At 35.2% G+C, this 25,627-nt stretch overlaps 1 protein-coding gene and 1 long non-coding RNA gene across 4 annotated transcripts in view; one reads left to right on the top strand and one right to left on the bottom strand.

Moving 5' to 3' along the window:
- LOC123310787 (TLD domain-containing protein 2) overlaps window positions 1-25,627 on the top strand; it is a 98,057-nt gene that overhangs the window by 16,747 nt on the left and 55,683 nt on the right. The gene's annotated exons all lie outside the window — the stretch shown is intronic.
- Window positions 5,032-10,458, bottom strand: LOC123310795. Its single transcript, XR_006537402.1, has 3 exons — window positions 10,184-10,458; window positions 9,400-10,124; window positions 5,032-5,497 (listed from the first exon to the last, which is right to left on the bottom strand). It is a non-coding gene; the product is annotated as an uncharacterized LOC123310795 (long non-coding RNA).

Genomic DNA, 25,627 nt, shown 5'->3' with positions numbered 1-25,627 from the left:
CAACTTTCCGAGTCCTTGCCCCAGATAATTTATCGAATTCTTCCTCTGCGCGACCTTTTACGCGTACGGCGAACCTACAACTCCGGTTCTCCGGAAAAACGACTCCCATAAAGTACCCTTTTGGGCCCGTTCACCGTCCGCATTGGTCGACGCGGTAACGCACAAGGGCGTGAAATTTCAGCCATCAATTTTGCTGCTGCCGAAACCAGGATGGATCGTTATACGATAGGTAACGGATATTCGGGCAATCGGACAAATCTGCCTCCATTCTGGAAATGCTTAGTGGGAGTATTATCCCATTCGATGCAGAATTTAATACTCGACAACTTTGATAGAGATCACTTTTATCTTTATGGGTTATTTTGGAAGATATTTCCAAAACACTGGATTTTTCATTATTCTGAAAAATTCTTTAAACTTTGAGGACATGTGTAACAAAAACTCTCTCGTTTGACCCAAAATCAAATGCTCTAAAACTTCTATATCTACTATTTTTTGTAATTTTCTGTCTCACAGAAGATATGGTCGAAAAACCACAAAACCACCCCTTTTGCTTTAGCTTTAGCACATTTCAGTTCCTCTCTCTTTATGCACAATTCTGCCGAATATGAAAATCTAGTATATTGGGACATATCTGAAGCTCCAATCTTTTCATAATTAGTCGATTTTAGAGTCTACCAGCTTGGGGTCCAACATTCAAAGTCCCTCGAAAATCTGTGGGGTTATTCCGGAGATTACCCTGGACGAACAGACAGACAACAGTTCCAAGAAGAGTTCATTATATTTAGATACAGTACAGTGCAAATATCCTAAAATATAAAAAGAGTCAGATACTCGAAGACCACAGACTCCAATTTTTTTAATTGTATAGATATCACAGTATGGCAGAATGTTTCTTCGCAAACAATGGTAATTTTTTCAAAATTTAATTTTTGAACCTAATACTTGGTCCTTTGTTTCTCATTTTCATTGGATAATTGGATGTTTTCTGCGTCAATTTTTCCATTTCCCATCATAATTGCGAACTAAATACCTGCGAAATTGGTTAAAATTGCAGTTTCCGTCTTGCTAAATGGATCTGTTTGTTTTGGTGTGCATCCTTAATAGGCGGTCATTTGATGCTACTTCGCTTAATTGTTTGGAATCATGACTGTTGGCAGTTTACTCACGGAAATGCTTGATCGACGTGGATATTACACTACTGACATGCCATTCCTTGTGATTATCGCCCCTAGCACGCAAATTCGTGAATCGAGGAAGAAAAGCTAAATGTGGGACTAGACCATGTGGCTCTTACACCTCTCTGTGCATCAACACGAAGGTGGAGTAGCTTCTTGCATTGGGATTAGCAATACATTTGAAAGAAAACAATACACCTTGTATTAGTGGGTGTATTTTGTTATTCTCCAGATGCTCCCTAACTTAACACAATTAATACAGATATGTAGTTGATTTTGTATCAGCGCCACATTGGAAAAATCCTTCTTGAGTGAAAAAAAAAGTGTAATTTTGAAAAATAACTTTGGACGAGTCAGTTCTTTTCTCGAGATGTATAAATTCTGAAATGAAAACCTTCTTAATATTTTCCTCCTCAGAATGATTACTCAAACCAATTTCGGAAAGGAAAGGAATTTTCATCGAACTGCGAATTCGTTTTATACACACACAGCCGGTTCTCTACGTGCATTCATCATGCTAATCCTTATTTCGCTTCGCCATCATGATGGTGTAGCATGCAGACAGACACGTACAGTTCCATTCAGATGGAATTCCGAGAAGTGATCGATTACAGTGTTCGTGAATTCGAAGGATGTGATTCACAACGTTGAATCTTTATCTGTAACTGTTTTACATCTACCCTCCGGGTCAACGAGCTACGGTTCTTTGAGGTCACGTTTCTGGATTGGTCAGGCAGAAGTTGGGAAAACCAAAAATTCGTTATCAGAATCACAAGGGTACCTACTGATTTTTAGTTATTTTATGACGTGCGTTCAAAAAAATCGTATAGTTGCGTACTCTATGGATTTTTGAACCACTTTCTCTTTATCCTATTGATATCCTGCCACAACATTGAGATACTGGATCCTGAAGCAAATGAAACATTTATCAACAGTGCCTTCTGTGATTCTGATACTATTTTATTGAAAATTGGTATGTGGGGGGTTTTGGAATCGAGCTCATTCTCGAAATTCAAAAAATTTATCGGTATGGAGAGAAATATGAATGCACTAACCCATCCCCAGATTTATGATAAAGGCAAATAGGGACTCATAAGTTCTGAACCTAAGATATTAGCTACTCACATTATTATGAGAGTAATCGTTAGTATGGAGGTTAATCAGAAAAGTTCTCTGTAACGTGAATATACACCAAGCCTCTCCTACTGGCTACTCAACTTTTCCTGATTGCCTCGAAGTCATGAAACTTCTTGAGGAGTTCTATATGAGAAGGGAATTTTCCAAATTGAATTTTGTAGAACTGGTCACGCAATTAATTTTGTGAAAATCACCACGACTTTTTAATTACACTTTTGGTTGAAGTCTTTTTTCCTAGATATATCCTTCCAGCGTCAAAAAGAACCTCTTGTTTTGAATACAATATGTGGATCAGAGGTGACACATCAGGATCCCAGCTAGCCTGGGGTTCTTCTATTCCAAGCTATGAGATTTTGTACTTAATCTCTCTTGAAATCAATGTCGAAATCGATCGAAATATCATTTCAGTTCCTCTCAGGAAACCTTCGGAGATCGTTCACCGAAAAGAGATAACAATCGTCTGAAGTAACTTTAATTTTCAATTAACCTCAGAGAACTCACGTTATTGATGAATGAAATATGTGCCCGAATAAATACCGTGTGCTCCACTAAATTCCTCCTTCAATTGCTGCTAAATGTCAAGGTGTGTTATGATTACCTTTTATTGCACAAGGTAGAGATATCAGCCTATAAAGGTTCCTCGGAAACGATCGATCCAATTCTTGGAAGTCATTTAGCGGGAACGCTTTGGAATCCCGTTGTTCCTTATTCTGGGAACAGACAGGAAGCGCTAGGTCGATAACTTTCGGGAATAGGTTACGGCTGAATAGGTGTTCGAAAAACGAAGTATTCTTTTCTGAGAGTTGAGTCGTAACACAAAAAATTCGACCTAATTCCTCTTTTGGATTAGAATGAAGGTTAAATTTACACGAAGAGAATAAGATCCTTTGAACAATAGAAGGAAAATAATAAGAAGGATGAGGACAAAAATTGTTTCTCTTAAGAAAAACCCAATTTACTCTTGAATATCTATGTGTAGAGTTTTTCATATTTGCAAGTTTTCAAATACGTATACTTATGATTTGATTTCTCGTATATGAATGCTAAAAAGCTTGTTAAAATATTCATCTGCAAACGATGAAGACTCGAATATAAGAGTGTTGAACTGAAAAATTAACTAGTGATTCATTGATAGGGAAAATTGAAAGGAAAATATTATTTCAGTGACAATCATTGAAATTCAAAAAAATGACATCATCAGCGACATGTAAAACAATGGTTAACAATACAGCTAATTGCAAATTATATTTGCATCGACAGTTGCGATGACATTAGAATAACTCTAGTCAATATTGATCGATCGAGGGATAATCTATTCGCTTCTTTTGTTATCCAATGAGAAAAGGAAAACTGCCGGATTTACCTCATCCGTGTTTTCAATGTGGGAAATCCAATGAGGAATCTAACAGAGGGAAATTCAAGAAGTACAGTAGTATTCATGTAAAATGTATGTTCATAGGTCAAACAGGTAATATTTTATTCATGCTCAAGATAGATCACAAAAGTTGATGCAAGATGATTCTCACAATCTAAAATGAATGCCTGGATATGCATGCCACGAATTTTTGACTGTTTTTTTGCTCATTTTGGAACTGATTATCATCATCCTTTTCAGTGAGAATTTCACGTTGAAGAGCTAACCGAAACCAGAATCAAAGGAAAAACAAGACAAAACATCTCAAAATAATTGTTGTCGTGGGCTCTTAAAATAAACATCGACCATACAATACCGTCATATCGATTAATATTTTCTGCACAGCCACACATTAACATACAGTCCACTATATATTTAATGATGGGATCTACTGATCAGAATGTGGATGCAGATTCTAGGTAATAATTATTGTAAACAACATTGCTACATCTATCAAAATACTAGAGTCCTTCAGCGCAAGTATGATAATTTCAAACGCTTTATTGGTTTTCTCAATAGACGATGGTTGGACCTTAACACCGTTTTGTAATCAATAGCATTATTTTGTGCTCAACATGTTAGCACATAATTGAGGTAAATTGTCACTTTTATGGAAATCCTTAAAAGCGGTGAAAAATTAGTGGTTTGACAGCGTTTGTTGCTGGATTTTTTTTGATTTTAATTAGGTACATATACTTTCAGTGTCGTTAGAGCTACACAAAGAATTTATAATTCTTCGAAGCTGGTCTCATAAAAAAAGTGACAAAAATAGAAACTTCTTGCTTCATTCAATCTATCTCTTTTTCGTTTTTGTTAATGATTCGAATTTTTTTTTTATTCTTCATTTTTTTGTTGGCTTAAAATGCCTGATCGCTATCTGTTGAGTTTTTGTAGTTCAACACAAAAAATGTCACGCAAAATATTCTTCATTTAAGTACAAGTACATGAACTTGGACGATATATCTCGTTTTCATTTTACGAGACAAAATGTTTGAATACACCGCAATGACGGTAGTTTGAGGAATAATTGAGGTTGTTCACCTCTTCATTGCCGCTATTTATTTTGCGGACATTATATTGGGCGTAGAATTGGCACATGATGTGTTTTTAAGCAGGACAGTTACTTCGACAATTTCGCTTTCAGCTATCTCTGCTATAATGGTTATAACCAACATTTATACCCTTAAATTGCGAAAGATTTAGAAATTTGTCTGCTCTCGATAAAATGATCCTTTGTTTTCGTTTATCAATTTAATTAAACGATAATTCTTGAAGTTCTTTGCCAATTCTGGAATTTTTTGCTTCAATTTCGATGAGGAAGACTTGATAACTCTGTTTAAATAGAAAATGTTGAACGAAGGACGCCCTGGACTATCCCAATAGAGCAAAAATAAACAAAGACTGCGTTGAAACATTTCGAAATTCCACCATAGCTGGAAAGTTCACGGTTGAAATTCTTTAAAGTGTTGCAGCCTACTATAATGAGAAGTTGAATTAATGTCGTAAGAATGATTAAGAATGTTTATTCAGTACTTCGTGCTAAAAATCACGTTGTACTTTTCGAGGAAATACCTGATCATGACTACTGTTGATCAGGAGAAAACGATCAGAATCTTCTTATCAATTCAGTTTGATCTTAGTCATGGACGATTTTTAAGTCAATACATTTAACAGACTAGTATCTGAAGGGTTGAAGATTGAATTTATCTTGTCTTCGATCAGTTTTCCAGCTTTGTCTTCTCACTATTTTGTGCAGTCTCTCTTTTGTCTGGAGAAATGAAAAATATTATTTTACTCTATCAAACTGTATATATTTGATTATTTCGTAATGGCATATGTATTTCGAAATGTATATTTCCTTATGGCTTCTATTTATTGATGGAAGAACAGAAATAGATCATTTATTTTTCTATAAGGTGTTTATTTGAAACATGAATGAATTTGTTGGTTCGCTTCATGAAATTCTGTTTTCACTAAAAACGAACTTCAGGGATAGTATTAATAATTTTTCGCCAATCCGTCATTTTTCATATGTTAATTTTGCAATTATACGAAAATTCATCGTTTTTTTGTCGGTTTGATTTCATTGGAAGAGTTCTTCGAAAAATATACTAAATCGCACCTAAAATTTGTTATTTTCCTACTCTATTTCAGCTGAAAAGTTTATGTTTCAAATTATTATGCATGTAATGATTCCAATATCGATTCTCTTCTGAAGGTTGGGAAAAGTTTTCAAGAATATTATCCGTTAAATATTCAGTAAGGTAGAGAAAGTATAAGGGATGAATTTTTAAACGCTGCTTACGGCTTCAAGATCAAATTGCGGGATAAGACCACTCTCAGAAATTTCATACTTTATTCCAAACCAACTGAAACTTTATAATACACCAGAATATTCAAAACATGTTCGTCTTATAAAACTATCATTGTAAACGAAGTTCTGGCCAAAAACTGATCAAATCTTGAGTAAAACCAACTGTGTTTTTGCATACAAAATTAAAAAGTAAGCATGGAAATTTGAACTCGACAAGTAAAATGCCTTGCTATTGTGACACAGCAAATGATAAAATTATAACCATATGATCTGTGAAGTAAAAGAGTTGTCAGTTGTCATTTTCTATTCAGGATACTGAAATATTTATCTTGATAACCACGTCACTCCAATTACGACATAATATACAGAAAGTTGTGAGAGTGACAAGCAGCATCATGTAAACAATGATAAAACCCATGTCTTTATGAAAAAGTTTTGTGTGACATTATTAATGATCCTTGCTCGGGAGAGATTTATTATATCTCCCTCCATTTCATGTTCAGGTGTCGTTTGAAAGTTTTTCAGGCCGATAAAAAAGGATATTTTTGGCGGATTAAATACATCTATTATTGGAAATTCCATTCAGTCCTCCTTTCCTCCTATAACCAGAGTATACTGGGTGAAACTGAGAAATAAATAAAAAAAATTTCCTTAGGAACTATTCAATTGATATCACTAATAATCAATGAAAATTCGGACCAAAGAAAACTGTAATTTCCACAGAGATACCTCTAGTTGTGGTCAACAAGTCAATACTAAAATGAATAACACTAAGATGACTTTTCGTTCTCAACGATATACAGTCCCTGGCCAGTTTATTAGACGCACTGAGGATTTTTTTTATATTTACTGGTATTGCTCGAGGAAAAAGCAGAATATTTGAATTTCATTTCCACAGAATGTTAGTTTCATCTACGACTCTCATTAAATTGTTCTATTTGGCATTTATTTTTGATGTTGTAGTATTAGTACTTAAGTATGAATCAGTACTATGTTTTCCAGTGGTCTTCTTGCATTCTGCAGGTTCGAACGTTATTTCGATAATCCACATATGAAATCATTATCTTCGAATGCAGCAAACCGAACAATTCTGCATTAATAGTATGAAGCTCTCATAGCTACACAGGGTGGCTCAGCAAAATATTAGAATTTCATGTTTAATCATCAATAAATCAATATTTTTTATTGAATATGATATATTATATGTGAAAACCATTTACAGATGAAGTATATGTAACATATACATTCAATTTAATAATTCAATATTGAGATTTTGCATCGAATCAATGCGTCTAATAATATGGCCAGGGACTGTATACATAGATACTTCTTCTTTCATGACTCAGTCTACTCATTGTTGAAGAATGCTTCTGCCGAAAGCTCAAAAAATAACGTACAGATAACAGAGAGGTTTTTCTTCCCGTGAAGATTTGTTCCAGTTGAAACACGTTATGAATGTGCTATGTCAACTAATAAATCGATTTGTCAATATTAATGTTTCATTGATATTTGTTCTGTCGTTTCATGTTTGACCAAGTGCTATCATCTTCAAATGGAAAAGCTCGGAATACGCCTAAGCAAATGAAGTAACCAATCCTTAGGCCAAATAATCCTCATATAACCTTCGCACACGTTAATGTTTCATTGATATTTGTTCTGTCGTTTCATGTTTGACCAAGTGCTATCATCTTCAAATGGAAAAGCTCGGAATACGCCTAAGCAAATGAAGTAACCAATCCTTAGGCCAAATAATCCTCATATAACCTTCGCACACGTTAAAAAATTCGTCAAACAAATCCTGGTTAGTAAACTGTTCTCGGATTAACAGATAAACAGAGGACAATAGATAGTGGGATTCTGATTTCTAACCCACAGTCGGTTTTGACATGCGGACATCCTATTCAGAACTTAGGAGCAATAATTGAACAAATCAACACACTACCAAGCGAATAAACTGTAATGTTAGCTTTGTCAAAATATACTGCTTCACGAAAGAAAGGAAAGTTGAGAAATTTCGAGACCGTTTCAAAAATTGCCTCCCCGAATATCAACCACACCCTGCCAAAACTGAAAAGCTGTGTATAGTGGGGGGTTAACTTGACAGTTAACTTCAGCATTTTGTGGTCATGGTAAATTTTCAGATATGTATCATTCACATCATCGAGCTTGTCATACAGCTGCTGATAAATTTATATTGCTCAATGCGAAAACATCTCAATTCGTTGTTTGGAAATTCTTCTAGAGATTTCTTATCTCTGAAAAATGTTGAGCAGCACATTAACAATCATCTTCGGTATATTAATAGAGCATGATTTGTTTCGAATTACTTGGCAGGATAATCAAGGTTAAAATATTTATAGTGGATGGTTGTTGAATTAATCTGTTTCGCTTGTTACATGTTCGGTGGAATAACTTTTAGGTTTATATTATCTGGACGATTTGTTTTATGAGATTAATATGGTTTCGGAAATAGCATTCGAATGTTCGATGCACTTGTTGATCACACCAGCTAACTGATGGTTTATTATTTCCAATAATAAACCTTCGATATCGTGTATGATAATAAATTATTATTGCGGAGATTTCCACAATTAACTGCAAATTTTACATATTGATGTAAATATTATTGACGAAGTCTCTTCTTCCGTTTTTCACTTTAATATATGTAGATTCTGTTGAAAATTCTCGAATCCAGAACGTCAGAGCGATGAACTAAAAAGAGTGGATTGAATTTATGTGGGGTGTAAACATTTTTCTAGGAATTGCGGACTTAATTTTAAGCAGATTGCTTCAGAATCACTGAAGTCGCTTCCAATCTCCCGAATTCCAATGCATAAATGAATGATCCTGTGAAACAGGCTTAAAAAATTCTCTGAAAGATTTATCGAACTGTAGGCATGAGCTTTTTCTTTTAGTTCTTATAGTTCTTGAGAGTCCCTCAGTAGACAATGAATTTTGCCCACCCTGTACATGGCACATTTCATTTCGTTAATTAAGTCCAATATCTTCGTTAAGATATTGCGTGTTTCCAGATGTAGATTCATTAACATTAAGATAGGTATCGAAAGGATAATTGATACCAATCAATAGTTTCGAAATACCCTGTGCGTCTACAGAACCGTCTCGATTTCACGAAATAGTTTAACGAACTTGCATAAAAAACCGACCAGCATTCAATCTGGGTCGTTCGATCTATTCGAGAACACTATCGATACCGCTAATCTTTTTGGCAAATCGAAAGATAGGCGTATGAGATCAATATATCGATAAAGCAGAGCTCTGACGTACCTACGCACTCTTGAATGGCGTCAAAGTCGTTCGAAAATTATACCCACCGTCTCCAAACAATGACTTACTGAATAATATTCATATTGCGACCTCAATTCTCGCATGCACTCCTCCGTCCAGGTACCGTACATCCGGCTACATCACTTCCGGTTTTTCCAACGTCCCAGATTTGTCTCCTCCACTTCCTTTCTTGCCCTGAAGATGATTGATGAATATGTATTTTGTCTAGCCACGTATCCACGGCTTGTACAAGATGCATGTCTGTGTCTGTAGACAATTTGGAGCCTCTGGATGATATTGTGTCACTTGAAGCCTCAGGGTAACAATATTCATATATACTGATCCACAAAAGTTGCGGAATTTCAGAAATTTGGAGACTGATTCAGAAGTTACCTTCAAATATGAGAAATCTAAATGTTTATCCACTTATCCAACTGATTCTTTTACCCATTTCTTCATCAATTTCACAGTTTCAAGTAAAAATTTATTCCTAGTAAAAATCAGTTCACACAGAAAATGACATGACATGAAGAGTCTGTCGAATGCTTAGAACATAGATGTATCTATGTTCTAAGGTTGAATGTGGGATTGACAGCATGATAGCTGAGATCGAAGGGCTATCCCTTTCAAACTTCGAGAGTTATGAAGTGACAGGGCTATAAGATCTATATTCAACCTTCTTACATAAGAATACAGGATAGTACAATAATTTTTACAGGCTGCAGTGAGTTGTGTGCCTAAAATCCGACTTTCCTAATGACTAACTGTATCTGTCGTCACAAGCAGTTTCCTCCTAGAACACAAATAAGAGTTTCGTAACTGAAGGCAGTGAACCTTGCGCTATCTACCCACCAAACAGAAAAATTGTTGCCTCAGTATCGAAGAATCGATTCGAAACGATTTAATAACACAACACATTGTTGTTATTTACTTCTGTCTGGAAAACAGACAAAATATAGACCGATATGCCAGTTAGAATGGCGGTTGCAGTTCATGCTCGACTTGCGGTACAATAACCTCTTTAACACAATAATAAAATCACTGAGTATTTCATATTATTCACATCGTTTTAATCCATTCTTTCCACGAGTGCGCTCTCACGTTTGCAATATTTAACGATATTTCGGAATTCCGATGAAATGGAGTTGAATGTGAACGAGAATCATTGGCGTGGCCAGGGTTTGCTGTTGGGGGCTGGGAAGCTAGGTGCTGTTTTATGCTTGCTTGAACCCTGTCCCCTTACTATCTACGCCCATGACGAAATTGGAAGTATTTCAAAGTTGTGGTTGCTAATAAATTACAGATTTCGTTCATTCATTGTAGAAGCACAGACGTGAGAATTAGATAATATCTAATTAGATTGAGTGATATTGAAATAAGAACAACCAGTTATTTTTTGTATACATTTACAAGAATTGAACCATGTCTCATCCCATTCAGTAGACTCTTCGCCAATAAATCGGTCATGGAAATCAAGAGTCGAACAGATTCTCCATCGCTGCAGAAGGAACTTCCTTATTCGACCATAAGCAAACAATATGGATGAAACTTCGACTCCACATTCATTGACATCATCAGTGTCTCTTGTCCAGTGGTCCACTTACGGTTTTCGAAGGTGAAACGACTGGCACCTTTGAAAGGAAACGTTGAAAGCTACAGATATAATAAACTAAAGTACACACTTGAGAAGTAACAAAGTGATTTACAACTGACTTGCTTTACGAGAAGGTTATCTAAACGCAGAACAAACAGGCAAATGTAGGTCACCGATGATTTGTTGGTGTAATTATTAATATTGGCTTAGTAGTGTTACTTCACAGAAATATCGATTGGGAGGGGGTTTGGCGAATGAAATATTTCCTGGTTTTTGAAGAACGCAGTGTAATCGAAGAAGGTTTCCAACATGTTTTTAATCTTTAATAGATCTATAATTTCATCCTTCAGTAGGAGTCCTAGTTAGAAATGTTAAATGGTATTTGCGTATTAATAATTCCAGGAATATATTCAGCAATCAATATGTTGCGACATTTTTTTCATTGATTAGACCGAATGAATCGATTAAATCTGTGTCAGAATTCAAGCATTAACCAGTCGTTGAAAGTTGAAAAAGCTACCCCTTAAATTTATTGCCCAAAAACGTTTTTTCCTTTTTCATATTTCAATATTTAAAAATAAATTTCTAATAGTTTAATTTATTATGAATGAATAACGTTTCTTGTAGTTTTTTTTCTGAAACTAACGCCCCAGTTCTTAATTCTTGTTCAAATGGATAACCAGGCTTTGTCGGTTGAGTTCAAAACTAGTAATTGATAACTCAAAATAGGGAAAGTGTCCTAGAAATTAAATATTCCGTGTAACCAGACAGAAAACTGGAATCTTTTGCATTCTACTTAATTTTGTACCTACTTTTTCACAATGGGTTTTCTCAATTGTGCTCACTACAATGTTTAATTAGCCAAGGATCAATTTCATCCATTGTTGTAATTTTCATAAACATTAGCGACCATGAAAACTACATGATAAAAATGCACTTGGAATTCCACTTCGAATTATGTTTTTTTTAGCATCCGAAAATATTTGAATAACTTGGCAATCTCTCCTATTCGGGAACTTTTCAGCGATGAATCGATTATATTTTTGGAGGATTTCTCAGTAAATCCCGTAAACGATACGCTTCGTTTTCTCCTAAAGGAATTGGTATTCCGAAAACCGATAGACACACTAATTTTGACTTCAAGACAGTGGACGCCATTCACGAAATATTTTTCGGGTTCAAGAATCCCAACTCCGGTTGTCCTGAATAAAATTTGGCCCGAAGAAACATTTTTCAGCGGATGTGATTGTTTGTTTGCATTGGAATTCCAAACAATTTCGAATGAGCTATCTGAAAATTCCTCGGTGATATATCCCATGAATATTTTTGCTCACGCTTTAGGCCGAGTACGTTAATCTCTCGATTTCCATATGATCGACGTGATATTTTTACTTTCCAATATTCAAATTGCTACCGAGGACTGGAGTGAATTCATACCTACGTCAATGGTCAATTGATCGGGTACTGGTGAAATGAAATCATTTAGTTTCATTCGAATGTGCGTCTGCAAAATTCGAGCACCGAATTGAAGTGTTATATCATTCTATTTGTTGTCCGATTCTTATATTGAACATAGAAGAAGCAAGAAACATTTTTCGAAAAATATGAGAAGGTTGTTTTTTTGTGTTTCTGAAAGCAATAAAACAAAACATTAAATATTGTTTACCAGTTACTCTTTTGCAAATGATATTTCTGGTATGAAATTGTGGAGAATATAATTGATAGCTATAAAATTTACGTATGTCTGATATTTAATTTCCTTGTGAGATCATATTCAGTGTTATTCACAGGAAAGTAGGAATGTGGATGGTCAGAAACTACTTCCATCTAAGGAATTAGTTTTTTGGCCATCCACATTCCTACTATCCTGTGAATAACACTGAATATAACAAAATTTCAATGTCAAAATATTTTATTACTCAATATATTCTCCTCTTAATTGGATACATTTATTTTAGCGAACCTGCAACGTCTCTAGACTTTTCAAAAAAAAGTTTCTTCTTGCACTGCAAACCAGACCTCCACAGCTTTTATTACCTCCTCGTTGGAAGAAAATTTACGACATTTTAAACTTTTTTTCAGTTGAGGAAAAAGATGATGGAGTCGGATTGAGCCAAATCTGGTGAATGAGGGGGGGAGGTTCTAGTAATTCAAACCCTAACTCACGAATTTTTTACATGGCAACATGAGTGTTGTGTTGCGTTGTCCTGCAAAAACAAAACACCTTTGGATAGCTTTCCGCGTCTTTTCTATTTAATTTTTTCCCGTAGAGTGGTCAGTAATGTCGAATGGTAGGTAATCTCCGGTTATGGTTCTACCCTTATTCAAAAAATCAATCATGATTGCTACATGGCAATCCCAAAAAACTGAAGCAAGAACTTTTCCAGCAGATTTTTGGACACGAAACTTCTTATGTCGCCATTCCATCGATTGTTGCTTTGTTTCTGGATAGTAGAAATGTACCCAAGTCTAATCCATAGTTACAATTCGGTTGAAGAAGTCTACATCGTTTTCAAATCGAGCACAGATCGAACGCGATGCTTCTACCCTTGCACGCTTTTGGTCAAGATTCAAACATTTTGGGATCCATTTTGCAGCAATTTTTCCAAATTGACGTGAACTATATGATGAACGCGTTCGTATAAAATATTCGGTGCTTCAGATATCCGTTTTAGCCCAATTCGACGGTCTGATAAAATCATGTCTTGAACTGCATCGATATTTTCGGGGACTGACACAGAAACTGACCTTCCCGATCGGTCATCATTTTCAATGGAAAATTTACCTCTTTTGAAACTTGCAGTCCAATTTTTCACGGTCGCATACGAGGGACATTGATCACAAGGGTGCATATCTTCGTAAATCTGCTTACCTCTGAACCCTTTTAAATACGTGTACTTGATGATGGATCAATTTATCGATTTTCAGAATTTCGGTGGACATCTTTTTTCTTTTAGTTAATTGCGTAACTATAGTTTACTTTTTCGACCTCAAACTTCACACTGACACTTCTATTGAGTTATTGTTCGTTGCTATGGTAACGCAAAAAATTTTTTATGCATGGAACTAGTCTAAGCTATCTAGATATCTATACATCGTCGTATATCCACATGAAATATCGAGACCTTTGTCAACAAAAGGAACCATTTTTTGGGCTCTTGTTCTTTTCGAATTTTGAGCCAAAAATGGTCTCTGAACTATGGAGTTGATGAATAATTCGTAATCGAACTTAATTCTGTCTTTAGGAACTCAGATTATTTCAAATCGAAGTAGAAACTTGGGATTTGAATCTATGAGTCAGTTGTAACCTTACAACATAGATACATGGAATGGCCATTCAGTGCTACGAATGAATTGTTTGTAGTTCACACATTCGATGTTTCTCTGTCTAGAGCGACACTAAGGCAGTGGCGTTTTATTGAAACATTCACATGCGTCCTGCCTATTCGTATTGAAAATTGATGCGCCAATGATGTCCGAATCAACTGTCTCAATTGTGATTGGCGACACTGAGCAACTTTTTCACTCCAGTCTTTGAAAATTTTATTTTCCATTCCAAGTATCTATGTTCTAAGGTTGTAACCAATTCGTAATGAAATCTACTCTAATAATACAAGTGGGTGGTGTAGCTTCACATCAAACCTACACCAAAAAGGCCTAGATATGGAAAGTCTAATAAAATTCGAACCTGGTGTAATAAATTGTGAAAAAAATTAACAAAATGTACTGTGCTTCCGGATTTGTCTGGTGTAGCTATTACCATTCTTTCTCACTCTTGCCTTTCGATGTTGGAACGTACTCATTTTACTGTGAGGCTTTCAAGAGTTTTACGCAAACCCTCGCACTCCTAGGCAATCGTTGAGCAGCCTGCCCTAAAAGGAGCCTAGTCGTGAGGTTCGATATCCTTTCAAATTACGAAATTATTCCCCCAGATAGACGCCTCCTCGCAATCGGCAGTCTAGCTCCAATTTTTTCATTTCGAACAACGCCACAGGTAGGAACGGTACGTAATGTTTAATTAAATCGCCATAGGAATTCGACAGCAACAAGGAAACACTTAAAGGTCACCCCGTGGGTGTGTTTAGCCATCGAGTGTGACGTTCCGATCTGAACCATTTACGACGTAAGAAACGATCGATGTTCGCCACTTTGGTAGGCGAATTTCACAGAAACAACGTCATGAAAATCTGATCTCCTTGCTGGGAGCGAATCTCGTAAGGAAGGTGGCATTGGTCGAGTGAAATTATCCTGATGTTTCAAGTACTTCTGGTCCGCTTCCAAAATACAATCCGAACAGTGATACTTGTTAAATGTAGCAATGAATCAGAGGAATTATCGATAATTTCGAATAGATCAAGGTGTACGAAAACGTGAGAGAATGACGTCGGTTTGTGACGAAAGTTATTTGACATCGATATAAATGAACTGGGCACAATGAATTCAAAATGGAATTTGATACCCACTAAATTACGTTAGATGAAATGCAACCAACCAATGCTGTCAAAAAAGTACTCAAATGATTGTGCTGCTTTATGTTTACTTTAAATATCTTCATCGCTTTTATTACCTCCTCGTTGGAAGAAAATTTACGACTTTTTAAACTTTTTTTCAGTTGGGGAAAGAGATGATAGTCGGATGCAGCCAAATCCGGTGAATAAGGGGGATGTTTTAGTAATTCAAACCCTAAATCACGAATTTTTTGCATGGAAACATGAGATTTGTGTGCTGGGGCGTTGTCCAACAAAAACAAAACACCTTTGGATAGCTTTCCGCGACTTTTCTCTTCAATTTTTTTCCGCAGAGTGGTCAGTAATGTCGAATAGTAATCTCCTGTTATTGTACAACCCTTATCCAAAAAATCAATCATGATTACTCCATGGCAATCCCAAAAAAATGAAGCAAGAACTTTTCCAGCAGATTTTTGGACACGAAACTTCTTAGGTCTTGGAGAACCAGAGTGTCGCCATTCCATCGATTGTTGCTTTGGTTCTGTATCGTAGAAATGTACCCAAGTCTCATCCATGGTAACAATTCAGTTTAAGAAGTCTACGTCGTTTTCAAATCGAGCACAGATCGAACGCGATGCTTCTACCCTTGCACGCTTTTGGCCAACATTCAAACATTTGGGGATCCAATTTGCAGCAATTTTTCTCATGTCCATATGACGTGAACTATAAGATGAACGCGTTCGTATGAAATATTCAGTGCTTCAGATATCCGTTTTAGCCCAATTCGACGGTCTGATAAAATCATGTCATGAACTGCGTCGATATTTTCGGGGACTGACACAGAAACTGGCCCATCATCTTCAATGGAAAATTTACCTCTTTTGAAGCTGGCAGTCCAATTTTTCACGATCGCATACGAAGGACATTCATCACCAAGGGTATTGAGCATATCTTCGTAAATCTGCTTACCTCTTAACCCTTTTGAATACAGGTACTTGATGATAGCTTGATGACCTCAAACTTCATACTGACACTTCTAATGAGTTATTGTTCGTTGCTATGGTAACGCAATATTTTTTTTATGCATGGAACTGTTCTAGGCTAACAAGATATCAATACATCGTAAATATTTCAACTGTGAGTTGAGAAATTTATTCATATAGAATTTTTCGAAATATTGTGATGACCGGATGGATGTATCTGTGAAATCTCTTAGGAAGAAGTGTGTCCAATGTCTTTCTCTGTTTGCGTTACGTTCTTGAACATCCGCTCGTAGGCGCTAAACGAATTCATAATCTGGATCTTCAAACAAGGCGATGAAAATATGACGGATATTGTAACGTAGGATTTCGGATGAGGCATAATTTAAAAATAATATTTCTTGCGGAAGATAACGAGAATAGAATCGATTATGGATAGAGTATCGATTTCGGAGGATTCTTGGCTCCTCTTCCACTTACAATCAATATTTATGTTATTTATTGCCGAACTATAATTTAACTTTTAGAATCTGATTCATTAGTTCCAAGAAACGCAAAAATAAAATTGCGAATTGCGTATATTTCTCAAATGAAGAACATATGAGACAAATTTACGTAGTATGGAAAAAATTATGATAATAATGCAGTTTTCGAAAGTCTAGAATACTGATGACATTTTTGGTAGTCGTAGCCACAACTGCTGGCAAATTTTTTGTTTAGAATAATGAAAGACTATCAACATTACATATCTCCACAAAATATCAAAGTTTACGGACCAGAAGACCTGCATAAACCCCTCATATCTAGTAAACCCCCTGCAAGTATAGAAATGCATGTAAAAATACACTGAAATTATAAAATAATTTCTCGAGGTTGTTCACTTTTTGTCAACAAACTCTTTTGGAGAAAACCCGCTGTGCCGAATATTCACTGAAAGTTCGAGAAATTTTTCCATCAACTTGAATTTCTTACTATCTCTTCCATGCAGAAAGGTAATTTGATCAATGGATTATTATTGAGCCTTGTACGATATATATCATATTGGCTAATATTTTTCTTCTGCGTAACAATTTGAACTTCGCATCATAAATATTCATCCATTATTGACCCATCATGCTCATTAAAATTCAAAATAACGCAACCATCAGAAATTACGAAACCCGTGTTGTTCATCATCATATACTTGAATGATCGAAATAATTCATCATCTTGTACCTGATGAAAAATGAGCAACAGCCAAAATTTGGAGGAAATCAACAATGGGGACTGTCCCATCGATTTATCAAAAGAGTAAATGATACTGGTAGGCCAGGAGATCCACTTTCACAGCCCTAAAAAAAACAATAGAGAAAGGAATTTCATGATAAATTGGTACTACCCAGTACCCACCCCTATCCTTGATCCTTGCTAATCTCACTTCTGCCAGTAATGTAAACTGATGACGTGTATTTCTCCACAATTGTTTGCGTTTAGTAAACGTCAAAAATCAATGTACTATCGATGAGTAATAAACCATCTACTACATTACATATATCTATTGAAAACATACCAACCTGTTTGAAGTTGGTAATCCTGAATACATACATTGAAATTCTATGTGTGTTGGGACAAAAAGGCTACTAATTACTCATCTCTGGATGCTAGCAGCCAGCGAATCCATCATTTTCAGCGGAGTACAATCTGCGGCCAGTCATGCTGAGTTATAAATCATGCTAGAGGAACTAATTAGCCGTCCTAAAAAACAGCCCACGATTTTGTGAACGCGTGTTCGTGCCTCGAATTACAGGAAAAAAGGCAAACCTGGACTGAGAACGATGTGAAAAATTTAAATTCATCGCGTTCTGCTGATGACGCTAGGACCTTGGAACGTAACAAAGAACCCAACTTTTCAAAAACAGATCTGGAGATATAAGGAATGTTATTATGTAGGATGTCCTCTTTGTTCGTGAATTTGTTTTTCAACTTCGGTACTGAAGTATGATGTAATTTCACTTTCAACACGGTGAGAATTTTGATCGGGGCATATTTTAAATTGGGACAGGATGTTTCTGATCGAATTTGTGAATGAATAGAGGCACACCTGTTGTGCGTAAATCATGGGTGTTGCCAAATTTAAAAATATTAACCAGCAGAACGAACTCCTGTACCACTCCTATTGATATCCTCAAAAAAATTCACACAAATGCGTGAAATTTTGTTATCTTTGAGATTTCTAGTCGTAGTAGAATCTGTAGTTATGCTTCCTCCACAATTCTAGATCTTACCAATTCATGAAACGTTTCAGTTAAAATATCATTTATTGGAACAAGATCCAAAAGGCCATCATTCAGCATAAAAAGCCATCTCTATGCAGTTATGGAGAGAATGTTTGAGGTTAAAATTTTCTGAGTCTCTTTGTCGATTTTGAATAGTAGTTGTAAACGAGAGAGTAAGTAGGCTGAAATGAAAATTCCTCTGTAGTTTTTCCATAATATGTCCCTATTTCCACAGAGAAAGTAATTTTCCCACGACTAAACCAATGAAATTGCATGCGGGATTTCATCATGATGTATAATGTATGGAAAAATGTTTGTTCTCACACCTGCATGTTTTGTATTCGTTGAATGTTCAAGTTAGTTATTCGACGTTTGCAGAAAATACAGTCATTATACATCGATAATGAAATTTTCATTCAGATCATTATGAATTTCTCATTCGTAATTTTATGATCCATAATAATTTTAATAGGTTCTTCCACTAAATTCATCGATGAAAGTACCCTTAAAAATTTGATTTCTTATGGGAATTCGCAAATTGATTTTTGTGTTGATAAAAGAGGAATCTACAGACTCAAATCAAGATACTTCTTCTAATTAGTTTCTGAAGAAAAAAGAATATTTTCGATATCATTTCATGAACATTAATCACTTCTGAAGTGGAAGTTATTGACTTCAAAATACATAAAAAAGTAACAAGTCGAATTCAATAACATTAACAATTTCATCCTTATAATAAGGAAGAGTATGATCTAAAAACCTATAAGTGACGAAATCATCCTCAGATAGATCGAAAGATCTATCGATTTCTGGTACAAAATGTTAGGGTTGCTATTTAAAAAACCTGCCTCCCATCCCTCGTAAAAGTTGCAGAAAAACTTATCAATCGTACATGAAAAGTTGTGAAATTTCAAATAAAAATTGACATCTCTGGGCATTTTACTACAAAAAAGTAAATAGCAAAGATTTTATGCATTATCTACTCTTTACTCGCTCTGTATATGTACGCAGTTTCAACTCTGTCGTTGCCACAGTTCGAAAGAAACAGGCAACATTTTTGTATGTTCCCAATTCTTTACGTCAATGTATGGTATTTTCTGGCCGTCCATTTCATTTGTTGTTTTATTTCTGGAACAGAAAAACATTCTGAAAATTTGTCTCTTTCAAAGCTCCGAAATCGATAACCTTAATATTCTAAGAATTTTCCTCCGACCACGAATAAAAGTCTTATCCTGTATACCTATTCCTAAGATTACCTGATTCCAGTGACCCGTAGACTAGAGATTTCTGTTCGACCCATGCATGTTTTTAATTTATTTAATTCGAATGCCATAGATTAAGCTTATGGACACTCATAGACCAACTTTCTCTTTGACCTTGACATCCCATGGAGCCATAATGACTCGATGATGGTATGTGTACAGGATGGCCCAATATAAGCAGCATACTATTCAGTTATTTTCAATACGAATGGCTTTCTGGATAAATATTATTGGTGTTGTTTAAATGAACAGGGTTACAAGATTCGACATGAATTTATTTCGATTCTCTTCACAAATAAGCTAAAGTAACTGAACAAGTTTTAATTGACCCTGTTCAAAACGCAATCAGTCCTATTAGAAAGCGAAATTCAATACGTAGATATCTATTTTCGGGGTCTCCTGTAGAAACCCCTTCTATTGAGAATATTTAAGGTACCTATATGGCTTTTATTCGGGCATTCTCTGTATTATGCATGTTATGTATCCATTGTGTAGCTAAGGCCTAAGGCACTATTCATCTTTCACGGATATTCGAGACCAAACTCGTTTGGCTTTCCTCTTGTGCATTTTAACAAGCTATTAGTATATCGTAGCTCGTGGTAAGGACTTTATGACCGAAGTCTTCTTTTATTTACGTAATAGAAAATTTCAGGTTTGATGGAGAATGCTTGCTTTTGGTTACACCCACAGAACACTATTGTAAGCTGTATATAATAATATGGTTGAAAATTCGATAGTGGGATAGTGTTTTGTTGTGTAAGATATACCTATTATAATTGAAATAATTGTGTTCTTCTTTACTCCAAATTTCTATTTATATTCATCCACTTAATCGTTATTACTAGGCAAAAAATTTGACGACCACTTAAAGAATTATTGATGAAAAGCTTGTCATCAACAACATAAAATGATTTAAAAAAAATATCAATTCTTTAAATTGTAACAAATTAGACAAGGAGATGGAAACAATTATAATAATTCAATAATTTTCAATTCTGCGCACAAATTTCATGTTGCAATATTCTTCCTTCCGTTGTTTCGGATAATATAATTCTACCTACATTCCATACCAATGTTATGGAACGAATTTCATAATATGTACCAAGATTGCTTCCTTATACATATATGTACTCACTGTGGCGAATACGTTATACATTGTTATATTTCAGCATTTATTTTAATTATTTATTAAGTCGGTTTATCACACTTTCATCTTTATATAATGGATCCTAGTAAACGAAATTTTCATTTGATATAATATGGCACAGATCAGCTCTTTAAATCAAGTGCTGCTCCTTGAGAAACCTTGAAAACAAGTCCCACATTTATGGATAACACATCATTTTTGGAAATAAGGCGATGCAAGCATTTATTGAGAAAAATTAAATGATAGGGGCTGTAGAAAATAGGAACTATTCTCACGTTTCCTCTGATGAAATTGAAACACTCGCCCTGTATTTTCTACAGAAATGGTGATGAAAATATCTTTCATGCTTTCTTCTTCTCTCAAGGAGAAACTGAAGATGATGAACGTCTTAAACTTGAAAACGAAGATGCATCGAATTCACAACGGGACATTTAAATATTAAATGAGATTCACGACTCCTAATGATGAACTTTCTGAATGGCTCATCTCATGAAATATTCCGAAAATAACGAATTCCATAAATTACGGAAAGATTTCAAGGGCGGATATTTCGAAATCGAGTGATCTTGGAGATGGTCCGCTTGGTATGTTCCGAATTGAATTCTGAAAAGTTTCGGGTGAGGAAATGACTACTAGATGCCAAATAATTTTTGAGTTATGAATAATCTCTCTGGACATCCTGAAATATGTTGCACGCCCACAATTTCTAACGAACTGCGAGTTTATGAACGCTATTAATATTTTGTGTTTCCTGTTTTTTCATTCATTGGGATGAAGGCAACCACAGAATTCAATTGAAATCGTTTTTCATTTTGATATTTCCAATAATACTAACAGGACGAAATCAATTGTGGTCATGATGTCAAACGTCCCTATCAACTAAGTATATTTGAAAGAATTGTCGAAATATCCGAGTTCAAAAAAATTCGACGCATTTTTGCCAATGCACGTTCCATCGATATATTCGTGAAATCGATGAACGTTACCGATTCTTCTAGATTTCAACATCGGATGATGAGAGACCGAACAATGAACTCATTATAGAGGGAACAATGCTAGCAAATAATCATAAATCATGATCAAGACGATCAACCCACAAAAACCGTTGGTGTCCATAGAAGCATGACGCATTTACGACTGCAGAAAATTACAAGAAACGTCATTGATTTAAAGCGACTTCAAGTACGAAATTCGCAAACAGAAAGTCCCACACAAAAGACTATGTGGTCTGTGTACAGATGAATTGTAAATCTTCGTTGAGTTTGTGTGCTTTCTTAGATAAATACTGAGAATTGGATAAGCTTGAGATGTGCGTGAACACTTTTCAGAATTATAAATTTCTAAGAAGATTCCTAGGTCATCGAAGTAGGACATATCGCTGGTGATGTATTTATAGGTTCTAGTTTTTTTTTTACAATGTTTTCACAATATTCCCTGAATAACACACCTCGAACAATACGGTAGAATGGCGCCGAATTGTGAGGTTATGGATTCAATTGGAAATTGATTTGGCAGTGTTGACTTCTGTGCAGTCTTACAGCGAACATGAATCTGAAAGGAAGTTAAGTTAAGATTAGAAAACGGAAAATAATTATTCAAATGAGAAAAATCTTTGGATATGACAAGATAATAAAACTGACTTAAAATTGTAAAATAATTTACTGAGTTATAAACTTATACTGCTCTCTACACTTAAAGTGTTTATTTTAAGAATCTGTTATTCTCAATTTCATATTGCTATGAAATGATGAGACTAGAAACATGTTAAGAAAGTAAGACGTAGCTAAGTAGTTGAGAAAGTGGATGGCTAACGTTTACAGGGTGTCCTAACTAGAAACTAGAACAAGCCATTCTACAGGTATCACTACTGAAATAGCTACACAACTGACCATTTTCATCAATTTCTGGTTGGAGTGTCTAAACAAACCGTTGACATAATTTGTCTTTTAGGAAGAGACAACATCAGTTATTGCATAATTTATATCTTGTAGGCTTTCAGGAAGTAATTTTCTCTGTCTCTTGAATTATATTGTATCTATCAAATTACACGAAAAGCTAATAGACAAATTGCTGTCGAATCACAACATAATTTGGGAAGAAACCAAGAAAGATAACAACACAACATAGTGAAAGCACGTAAAACAGAAGACTATAGGAATACCACTGATATTTGATATACCCAAATCACTTCACACATAACCTGCTGATAAATATTCGCCTTATTTGTGGAAAACTTAGTAAAGATCTCAGATATCAAACGACCTCACTATACAGACACGCTTTCTACAGCGGAAATAGTGCAGATGATGTAATACGCAGTAAGAAGTAAATACTGTGTACTCATTTCGCAACTACACCTGTGATATGCGAATGATTCCATTTTACGAACAATTACTTCACAAAATGGGTTGTATATCTATGGAAGATGTTCTTCAACGGGATTTTTCTTGAGATGAGTTCAACGTATTCTATTTGAAGCTCCATAAAAAGAATTCCGTGTGTGTAATCCATCAACAATTTATGGTCGAGATTTCTATGGTATTCGTTAATTATAAATCACAACATTAGAGCAATAATTTCATCGCAATTCAATGTCACAAACATTTTTTCGGAACCAATTTTTACAAGGTGATTCGAGCTATATTTCTACTGAACAACAAAAAAATATTGGTGCATCCACCCTGAAATTCATCATCTCCACAAATAGATCAATACAGAAAATACATCTCAAATTAATCGAACTGCAGAATGTGGAATATGTGAATGTACAATTGAGCGTTCTAAAAGCGGAATGAAAATAATAATTCAAGACAAAGTTAACTAGGATAAGGTCGGAAGAATTATAAATACGCGTACCTACTGCAGTGCTCATGTATTTCAAAATAACGATCTTCGTGGAAAGAATTCATCTGTCCAGTTCAGCTCTGAACAAAAAAGGTCTGCCTCAGAAATATGAGCAATTTATTGCAAAGCCAGATAGTCGAGGATTCTTGACTATAGTTTCAATAATGAGATTATCTTGATATGTCGCCAGGTATTAAGCTCTACTGATATATGAGACCAGCTATTTTCATTTATGGACCAATAATTTAGGACATAAAAATTTACAACGTGAAATACGGATATGAAGACGTAAAATCTTATTCCAAATTGAAGAGTGAAAAATATTTACGAGCTCTAGATAAAAATCTCACTGCTCAACAAGTACGTACCTACAATTTTCACCTTATTCGTGGCTTTTGGTCAGTTATCTGGAACTACTGTTATACAATGAAAAACTGTGATATTTTAAGTTGTTTTTCATTATATTCTTGCACTCGATTCGAAAGAATCTTCAAATGTAGCATAGTTTCCATATTAGATGTATTTTGAGTTTTATATCTCTAGTACAAAAAAATATTCCAATTGTCGTACCAACATATCGGTTCTACATTGAAATATCATCATTTTATTAAATTCGTATCCTGCATTGTCTTTTCTGACATGAATTCAGCTTATTCAGCTAATAAAATGCCATGGTGTAAAACACTAATCCTTCGCATCTCCTTCTGAACAACCGTAGCAGAACAATACGTGATCGCACCAGCAAGGATCATAATGAAAAGAAATCCTCGAATTTTTTTCTCGATCTGACACGTAACGCCATTGTTAGGGGTTCGCGTAAATCTCAGTTTTGTCAGATCGTACTCCACAGTAGCGGCGTTTTATTATTTATGGCTTCGGTCTGTTCAATGTTATCACCCTCTTTCTGATTCACCTAATTCACAGAATGAAATGGCTATCGATTATTATTGCGAGGTATCGAAGGTTATCGCTTCTACGATAATTCCATTCCGGGCTAGAAACAATCGATAGTTAAACCTACTTCTTTGAGATTACATGGTTCTGTGCATAGTTCTACGTATGGCAGTTTGAGCAATAGGGACCAGCTAGTAAAATCGAAAGCCAATCGATAGACTGGCTCTGATTGTATGAGTTCTAGGGTTTTCACTTGTTAGCTGATCGGCGTTCAGATAAAACAAAAGAAATTTGTGGGTGGCTTGAAGGAAATTTCTTTTCACTGCCTTCCTGTATCGAATATTACATCTTTCAAAGGTCAGTTGCTTCGCACGGGGGCAGGAGAGGTCCTTCAAAAGCAGCGAAAAATTTTCGTGTTCAATTCACATTACCTCCACTTCAGACTTACGAATTCTTCATGCAGAATACCGCAAGTTGAATTGTTACTGAATAAACTTACCTATACCTATAAATGAGCAATGAGATTCAAATGGAAGGCCTTCATTTCGAACAAACTTTGAAAGCCGCTTACTTTTGTTTTATTCCATATAATTCTTATTCATCACTTTATGGTTCGTTTTTGCTAATGAAATGCCTATAAATTAATAAATTATTGAACACTCATCCTCGAGTTATGCTTCAGAAAACTGATGTATTCCATCAATAAAATTAACATTCGGTAATGTATATTCAACTGATGACATTCATTAAGATTCAAACATCACTCAGTTATGAGACAAATAGGATGCTAAATATCGACTTGAAAGAAATTTTTTTGTCTCTATCAAGTGAAAAATTCAGTACTTGGCAACCTGGCTAGTGCCTTGCTATAT

The sequence above is a fragment of the Coccinella septempunctata genome, chromosome 4, assembly GCF_907165205.1.
Source record: "Coccinella septempunctata chromosome 4, icCocSept1.1, whole genome shotgun sequence".
Lineage (NCBI taxonomy): Eukaryota > Metazoa > Arthropoda > Insecta > Coleoptera > Coccinellidae > Coccinella > Coccinella septempunctata.
The sequence above is the reverse complement of the archived record's forward strand: the minus strand, read 5'-3'. Positions and strand labels throughout refer to the sequence as shown.